This window comes from Aristolochia californica, unplaced genomic scaffold (genome assembly GCF_029961685.1).
Source record: "Aristolochia californica isolate CCGP_79_NKW_82.1479 unplaced genomic scaffold, dmAriCali1.0.hap1 SCAF_16, whole genome shotgun sequence".
In the NCBI taxonomy this organism is placed as follows: domain Eukaryota; kingdom Viridiplantae; phylum Streptophyta; class Magnoliopsida; order Piperales; family Aristolochiaceae; genus Aristolochia; species Aristolochia californica.
The window spans coordinates 12,383,694-12,393,575 of NW_027181837.1; positions in this window are offsets into that span (position 1 = coordinate 12,383,694).

Below are 9,882 nucleotides of genomic sequence, written 5' to 3' on the forward strand. Positions count from 1 at the left end.
TTCTTGATCTTAACAATCTTTGTCAACATATTTGTTGGATGCTAAGACTCCATCCCCTAGAGCCGATCTGATGAAGTGATAACGTACCTGTATGTGCTTTGTTCTAGCATGATAAACACGAATCTTTGCTAAATGAATAACATTCTAACTATCACAATATAATACAGTCTTCCCATGTTTGAGACCTAATTCTTCCCAGAAAGACTACAGCCATACCATCTCTTTGCTGGCTTCGGTCATGACAACGTATTTTGCCTCAGATGTGGAAAGAGCAACTATCTTCTGCAACTTAGAGACCCAGCTAACTGTTGTATCACCCAATGTGTATACATATCCAGTGGTACTCTTCCTACCATCAATGTCTCCAACCATGTTAGCATCTACATACTGTAATCCCAAGTCTGACTTTTTGAAACATAAGGCTGAGTTTACAGTTCCTCTCAAATACCTGAGAATCCAATTCACTACTTCCAAATATTGTTTACCCAGATTACTCATATATCTACTCACAACTCCCACTGCATGAGCTATATCTAGTCTAGTACATACCATGGCATACATGAGACTACCAATAGCAGAAGCATAAGGCACATTGGCCATGTTGTATCACTCTTGCTCTGTAGAAGGTGACTGCTCCTTAGATAGACTAAAGTGACTAGACAAAGGATTACTCACTGGTTTTGCATCATTCATGTTGAATTTTCTCAACACCTTCTTCACATATTTTTCTTGTGACAATTTCAAGACATCAGTATCTCTAGTAATCCTCATCCCAAGGATTTGTTTTGCAGCACCCAAATCCTTCATTGTAAACTTCTTTGACAACTCCCTTTTCAAATTATTTATTTCCTGTTTGCAAACACCTATCAACATGTCATCAACATATAACAGTAGAATGATGTAGGAGTCATCAAGCGTCTTCACTTAATAGGAATGATTTGTCTGGCACCTCAAGAAACCATTACTACTCATAAAGGTATCAAACTTCCTATACCATTGTCTTGGAGCTTGTTTAAGACTATACCGCCTCTTTTGAAGTTTGCATACCATTTTCTTCTTTCCTTGTGCTTTGAAACCCTAAGGCTGCATCATGTAAATTTCTTCCTCCAAATCACCATGAAAAAAGGTTGTCTTTACATCCAACTGCTCTAAGTGTATGTCTTCATTTGCCACTAGTCCAAGCATTGTTCTAATAGTAGTCAATTTCACTATTGGAGAGAAAATCTCAGTATATTCAATGCCTTCTTTTTGTTGAAAACCCTTTACCACCAGTCTTGCCTTGTACCACTTGATGCCTTCATGTTTTTCTTTTATTTGGTATACCCTTTTATTCTACAAGGTATTCTTTCCTTTTGGTAGCTCGATCAACTGCCATGTCTGATTGAATAACAATGAATCCATCTCATCCCGCATGTCCAACTCCCACTTGGTTGATTCATCAACTTGCACAGCTTCTTCATAACTCTCTGGTTCACCTTTATTAGTCAAGAAAATATAATTAAGTGCAGGGGAGTACCTCTGTGGTGGTCTACTAAGTTTGGAAGATATCCTGAGTTCAGTCACAGGAATGTTCTGATTTACTTTTGGGGTATGTTTTCCTGGTATTTCTGAGCAATATTCTCCATCTCAATAGCTGGAAGATCTCTTAATTGAATCACTTCAGACTTCTTGTCTTCATCACTTGTGTTCTCAGACTATGTTCTCAACCTGTCTTTATACAAGGCACCTTCTTTGAAGATCACATCCTTGCTCTTAATAACCTTACAACTTTGGTCATCTCAAAAGCGATAACAAAACTCAGTACCGCCATAGCCAATAAAGAAACATAATTTAGATTTGGCATCAAGTTTACTTCTAGCAGTAGAATCAAAGTGAATATAAGAAACACAACCAAACACTTTCAAGAAAGAAAGGTTTACCTCTTTGCCGCTCGAGACCTCTTCTGGTATTTTGCAATCCAATGGTGTTGAGGGACCTCTGTTGATCAAATAGGTAGCGGTGATAATAGACTCAGACCAGAACATCTTTGGCAATACCGCATGTAATCTCGTGCTCCTAGCACGCTCATTCAAAGTCATGTTCATCCTCTCAGCCACACCATTCTGTTGAGGTTTTCCAGGAATGGTCTTCTACATCTTCATTCCATTACCGGCACAATACCTCTTGAAATGATCATCTATGTATTCTCCCCCCATTATCTGACTATAGGCACTTTACCTTCTAATCTGTCTCTTTTTCAACCATTGCTCTCCATTTTTTGAAGGTATCAAAGACGTCAGATTTCTTTTTCAGGAAATAAACCCATACCTTTATGCTTGCATCATCAATAAATGTCACATAGTAGTTAGAACCACCAAGGGAAGTAATAGTTGTAGGTCCCCCACATATCTATGTGAACTAACTCCAATTTTGTTGTCTTTTGCTCCTTTCCAGCCTTAGAAAAGCTGACCCTATTCTGCTTGCCGAAAATACACCTTCACACAAACTGTTATTAATAGTTTTCAACCCTGGTAGCTTCCCTTTTGACTGAAGCACTTTCATTCCCTTTCATTCCCTTCTCACTCATGTGATCGAGCCTATAATGCCACAAGTCAGAATCAGTAACAGCATCAGCAACTGCAACCGTGTCTCTGCAACTGGAAGTGATGTAAAGAGTTCCAGTTTTAACTCCTCATGCAACAACCATGGATCCCTTTGTGACTTTTGACGTAGCACCATTAAAAGTCACATTATGACCATCATCATCAAGTTGCCATACTGAGATCAGATTACACATCAGTTTTGGTATATGTCTCACCTTATGAATTTTCTACATATTGTCGTTTGACATCCTCAAACTGACATTATCAATACTGACAATATTCAAAGGTTCTCCATTAGCAAAATACACCTTCCTATGATCTCAAACAACATAATTCTCCATGATCTCACGATGTCCGGTGGTGTGAAAAGAAGCTCCTGAATCTAACACCCAAGAGTCAATAGGGCAATCAACCGACAAGAGTAAAACATCTTGTACCTCTTTAGTCATTGCATTTGTAGCATTGTTTTTCTTTTCAACCTTCTTCGGGGCTCTGCAGTTCTTATTTATGTGACCAGACTTGCCACAATTCTAGCATTCCACATTCCTTCTGAATTTGGACTTGCTTCTACCATTCTTTGACTTCCCTCTACCATTGCCCTTGTTAGAATTCCTCTTGAAGTTCCTGCCCCTAATATCGAAACTTGGGGCAGAATTAGATGTTGATGATTCTCTGGAGTCCTTTCTATGAACTTCCTCCACAAGAATGGTTTCCCAAACATCATTAAAGATTAACTTCCCGTTTCCTAAAAAGTTGCTGACCGCAACCCTCATAATCTCCCAACAATTTGGCAGAGACGCCAAAAGAATTAAAGCACTAACCTCATCTCAAATTTAATTTAAATGGATGTTAATTGATTGACAATCGTGCTAAACTCATTCAAATGTGATGTAACTAAGTTATTTTTTGTCATCTTTAAATTGAAAAGCTTTTCATGAGATGTACCTTATTATTCCTGAAAGGCTTCTCATACATGTTGGATAGAATCTTCATCATCCTCGCTGTGTTTTTCTCCGATGCCACATTGTGAGTAATGTTCTTCGACATTGTTAACCAAACTACTCCCAACACTTGTCTATCAAGTCGATTCCGCTCATCATCGTTCATACCTTTTGGTGTCATATCCAGAAGTGGTGCATGAAGCTTTTTACTGTACAGATAATCTTCAATTTGTATCCCCAGAACATAAAATCGATACCATCAAACTTTTTGATCCTTGTGCCGATCCTTCTCCACTAGCCATTGCTCTCAATCACGAACCAAAGCTTTGATACCTCTTGTTAGGAATTAGACGCCTTAATTCCAAACTAACGAGAGTAATAATAATCAAGATGGAAGAAGGGAAAAAAAGCACGAAAAATCCCAATAAGATTTATACAAGTTCGCCTCAAGGTGAGATTACGTCCTGTCTTCTGCCGCTGCAGTAATCCACTATGAAGATGAAATACTTTACAAGAGAAATTGCACACTTACAGGTGTTTCTCTCTAACCTCTTAGGCTGCAACTCGAGACGCTCCTCGGTATAAGATGATAAAAAACCCTAAGAGCGGCGCCCCTCAATTATAAAGAGAAAATTAGGGCAACCACATTACGAGAGTGAAATTCCCAAACTACCCTTAATAAAATAATAGTTAATATATCATGGACCAGTACCAACTTAGTGTAGGGCGTTAATTAGGCTCCACAACTTAACAAATATCTTGTTCCACTTCCATCTAATCAATAGCATGTGGGTTGTAAGTGGGTATTCACAGTTAAGCATAATTTGGATGGTTCTATGGCCCAACTTAAAGCTCATATGGTGGCCAAAGGCTATATTCAGTGTTATGGTGTCGACTTTGAGGAAAAATTCTCCCATGTGGCCAACCTAAACTCAGTATGTGTTTTATTATCTATTGTTACTAACTCTCGATGGTCTATTTATCAGCTTTATGTGAAAAATAAATTTCTTAATGGTGATATTAAGGAGAAAATTTTCATGAAGTAACCATGAGGGGGAGTTGTTATGCCTCATAAAAAAATCCTTATATGTTCTAAAGCAATCTCTGTATGCTTGGTTTGATAAGTTTAGTCAGGTCATGCTTCATTTTGGGTACACAAGGTGCTCTACGGATCATTCTGTATTTGTCAAACATACTAATAAAGGTTTGGTGCTATTTGCTATGAATGTGGATGACATTATTCAGACAGACAGTGTACAAACAACATTAGCAAGTCGAACACAAGATATGACTTGGGACTCCTCAAGTATTTTCTTAGCATTGAAGTCCTTTAGTCCAAGCATGGAATCATTTTGTCACAGAGGAAATATGTACTTGACTTACTTAAAGACACAAGAATGTTGGAATGTCATCTTGTTGACACTCCTATGTATACAAATGTGTTAAAAGACACCCTTGTGTGTTGGCGTGGTATGACTAGTAAATAAGGTGAACTTCCATGGAGATGACATTGAATTGTAATTATACAGGCTTGTGTATGTCTATTTATGTCTTTTTTCTTTTGAAGCATGTAGCCCTAAAGGCATTTCTGTCATTGTAAACACCTCCCAAAAATATAAATATAGCCTCAAGGCATGGGGTAAAGCATTCACGTCTCTTCCTTTTGGCTCAAATTTGTCCTTACACCTCTCTCTCCCTTCCTCTTCTTTCACTCCCTTCTCTCCTATTTCCCCAAAGCTAAAGTTTATCTCTTGTCTCCTTCCCTTGAGATCTCTTGTGTTTATGTATTGGCCCTAGAAATCAACATAGTATCATATCAGGCAAAGATCTGACATGGAAAAGGAGAAGAAGATGGAGAAGAAAGACAGGAAGAAGAAGAAGAAGAAAAAGAAAAAGAAAAAAAAATGAGTTTCTCGTTCCCTGTAGTTTCTTTACCAATTCCTATTTTCATTGGTTTTCTTACCTCTTTTACCATACATTTTATATAGCAAATTATATACCATTAGAAATAAAAAAAATTAATGGAATCATATATTTTTTTCGTTTGTCCTCTTTTTTATGTATGGGTGTTTTTATGTCCATTGAAACTTTTATTGGTACCCTTTGGGTTTTTCTGGCCATCTTTTGACTGACAGATATTACCCTCTTTAGCGATTATTATCACTATTTTATTCGAAATCCTTTGAGGTTGGTTTCAAATCTTGGTTGATCACCCATGTTTTTCATTTTTTGAAAGTTTATGTCCGATTGAGTATTTATCCTTGCACCTTGACGGATGATATAATTATTACAACCATTTTTTTGTTTCAAGTTGGCATCATTGCCATTACCTCCCAATTTGAGGGGGCCAATAGAATGAGAAGTATGTAGGATGGGGTAGGAGACAAAATCTACCATGAATGATTGTACAAGTTGAAACGAGTCACGTCACATTCATTTCTCTATTGATTGGATGCATATCCTCTTCAAATTTTCTTTACGTTTAAGAATTCAAATTGGATGTTGAGTGCTTTAGTGGTTGCACCTATTTCCAAATTCCCCGTTTAAGAAGAAGAAGAAATATAATCAACAACGAAAAATTCCTCATGTTGTGGTATTCAAATTTTTTTTGAATAGATTATCCAAGTTAGGGGGAGAACAAGATGAGAACAAGATGAAGATTAAAAGCAAGATGTGAACAAGAACAAAATGAATCAAAGCGAGTTGACCCAGCTGAGTTGACTCGGACCAAGTTGGAATGACTTGACTCGGTCATGCTGGTGCTGCTTGACAGTAGTGAGATGGGTCAAAACCAAGCTGGGTTCACTAGGTTGACTCGGGTGGGTCCGGTTCGAGACTCGGGCATAACTGGATTAAATTTTTCCTAACTTAGGAAAATTAAATTTTGCGACAATGCCTTCTTCTTCCCCTAGGCGCCGAACAGCTTAGAAACCAGTAGGAGAAAACTCAGAATGGACAACAACGTAGATAACTCATCGGAGTCTGGTGTCATCATCCCCGACAAATAGCAACAATATCTCCACAACAGTAATGTCGTATTCGATGGCAATCACAGAACCTTCGTCCTCCTGCAAAAACCAAGCAGCATAATCAAGCTGAGACTTCGTCCCACTTTCCGAAAATGAATCAACAACAAAAACAAAACCTCGGTGGAATGAGACCTCGACAGAATGGAATGGCAGAGGAGTTTCCAAAAGAAAAAACCACCAAAGAGAAGAGAGTCTTTGGGATTAAAATCTACTAGGTTGGACGAAGATGATCTCAGATTGATCTTCCGAAAATAAATGGAAAGATACTCTATTATTCCGGGTGATTACCAAAAATCACCAAGATACATCAGCAATGGAGCTTCTGTAAGCACCAGAATGTCCTTCTAAAGATTTGCCAAACATCCCACAGAAGCCGCACACAGAGACTTGCGATGATGGTGGGATGATGATGGGGAGACTTTTCTAGTGTGCCAACCTTTGCACCGATGATGATGGCAGTGATGGAACTAAGATCCTGGCAAGAGAAGCGAAACTTATGATCTCCAAGTGGTCCTGGCCAGACCATCCGACTGGAACCTCCAGTCCGGTGTGTGGAGAGTGATAGAGCTACCTCTCATTACATGATATTCCTCGGCGAGTCCATTGAGTGGTGTTTCATGTAAAATTTTTTAATGCTGGAGAAGAGAGATAGAAGCAATCAATGGCAGAGGTAGAGAAGTATCTTTTTACTGTTTTTTTTAACTCCAAAGGCAATACGATTTAATCAAAACATGAAGCAAAATCATAGTGCATGAGACAAAGAGATAAAAGAAAAGAAATAAAAAAATATTGGAATTCTAAAAAACCATAGCTACAAGTCTTGAAAATCAATGCTCTGATGCCATGTTGATTTTCTTGACTCTATGGATTTAGCTCATTGAGAAAAAGAGAGAGACACCCATTGGGAGAAAACAGGAGGAAAAAGAGGTTATGGACTTGCTGACCTAACCCTCCCCCTAAAGCTCTATTTATAGATTAATGATCCTAAAATATTATAATAATACCCTAAAACTTTAACATAATTACATCAATACCATCTCTATGAGATGACTCTTTATTTACCATCCTACCATCATTGTATGAGTCTGTGGGCCTTGACCTTGTCTATGGGCCTTAAGCCTATCTTCCACTTCTCTTGGATGTGTGGGCCTTCCTTGGTCTTATGAGCTGGGGCCCATCTTCCAACACACTGGATATGTGGACCTTCCTTGGTTGTGTGGTCTTGGGCCCATCTTCCAACAAAAAAATATTTTTCAAGAACACAAGTTTGTTGACCAAGATTATTTGCAAGGTGAAGTTACAAACATCAATTTGAGGGAGAGTGTTAAAAGACACCCATGTGTGTTGGGGTGCTATGGCTAGCAAATAAGGAGAACTTCCATAGAAATGGAAAAGAGTTGTAATTAAACAAGTTGGTGTATATCTTCTTATGTCTTGTTCCTTTTTCAACATGTAGCTTAAGGGCATTGTAGTCATTGTAAAAACCTTCCCACAACTATAAATATAGCCTCAAGGCATGGTGTAGAGAATTCAAACCTCTTCCTCTTGGCTCAAATTCGTCCTTAAACCTCTCTCTCCTTTCATCTTCTTTCTTTCCTTAGGTTTCTTCTCTCCTCTCTCCCTAGAGCTAAAGTTTCTCTCTTCTCTCCTTCCCTTGAGATCTCTTGTGCTTTTGTGTTGGCCCTAGAAATCAACAAAAAGCAATGTCATGTGCTAGCACTGGAGAGGATGTTGACATGGGTAAGTACCAAAAGCTGATCGGGAAATTGATTTATCTTACTATGACCAAACCAAATATCTCCTTTTCAATTATCATTGTCAATTAATACATGCATAAACCTTAGATCTTTCATTGACAGGCATTGGAGAGAATCCTCAGATATGTGAAGAAGGCTCCAGGTCAAGGGCCCCTATATAAGTGCCATGGCCATCTCAATATAGAAATATTTTCTGATGCAGACTAGGCTAGATCTCCAGAGGATAGAAAGTCGACCTCCGGGTATTGTACATTAGTTTGAGGACACTTTGTTGCATGGAGGAGTAAGAAAAAAAATGTGGTTGCAAGGTCTAGTGCCGAAGTGGAATATAGAGCTATGACACATGCTGTAAGTGGGGTTCTATGTATTAAATCCCTCCTAGCACAGGTGGGATTCAACAAAGGTGGTCCCATGTAGCTTCACTGTGATAATCAAGCTGCAATCCAAATTGGCTCAAATCAAATTTTTCACGAGAGAACAAAACATATAGAAGTTGTCTATCATTTTATTAGAAAGAAACTACAAGCAAGTATTATATGCCTAAAAATGTTTCATCACAAAGACAAGTTGCTGATATATTCATTAAACTAGTGAGTTCAAGTGTTTTATCCACTGTATGCACCAAGTTGGAGATCTACAATGTCTTCTCACCAGCAGTTTGAGGGGGAGAGTTAGAAGAGATGAGTAAGCTTAGGTGGCATTGGTGTAAATATTCTATGATGTTTTGGGTTTTTATCCTCACCAATTAGGGTGAAGGTCACAAATGTAATTATGGGTCTTTTGTTAAGTCGTGGAGCCTAATCAACGCCCTACGCTGAGTAGGTATGCGGATTGACCTTTGCGGTAAGGTCTTCGTGGGGGTTCGCCCCACCTAGTCCCCAATATATTAACTATTGTTTCATTAAGGCCAGTTTGAGAATTTTACTCTTGTATCTCGATTGCCCTAATTTTCTCTTTATAATTGAGGGGCACCTCTATTAGGGTTTTATCATCACCGAGAAGGAGCTGGAGTTGTAGCCTGATAGAGGTTAGAGAAAACACATGTAAGTGTGTGCGATTTCTCTTGTAAAATATTTCATCCTTGCAGTGGATTACTGAAAATGGTGGAAGACAAGACGTAGTCTCACCTTGAGGCAAACCTGTATAAATCTTGTTGTCTTATTCCATACTTGATTTTCCTTCTTCCTTGATTATTATTATTATTGCTCTCATTAGTTTGGAATTAGGGCGTCTAATTCCTAACAAGTGGTATTAAAGATTCGGTTCATGATTGTGAGCAATGGCCGGTGGAGAAGGATCGACACTAAGAATCAACAAGTTTGATGGTATGGATTTTGTGTTTTGGAGGATGCAGATTGAAGGGTATCTATATAGTAAAAAGCTGCACGTACCACTTCAGGATATTAAACCAGAAGGTAGGAAAGATGATGAGCGGAATCTCTTTGATAGATAAGTGTTGGGAGTAGTCCGGTTAACACTGTCGAAGAACATTGCTGACAACATGGCGTTAGAGAAAATCACAACGAGGATGATGAAGATTTTGTTCAACATGTATGAGAAGCCTTCTGCAAAT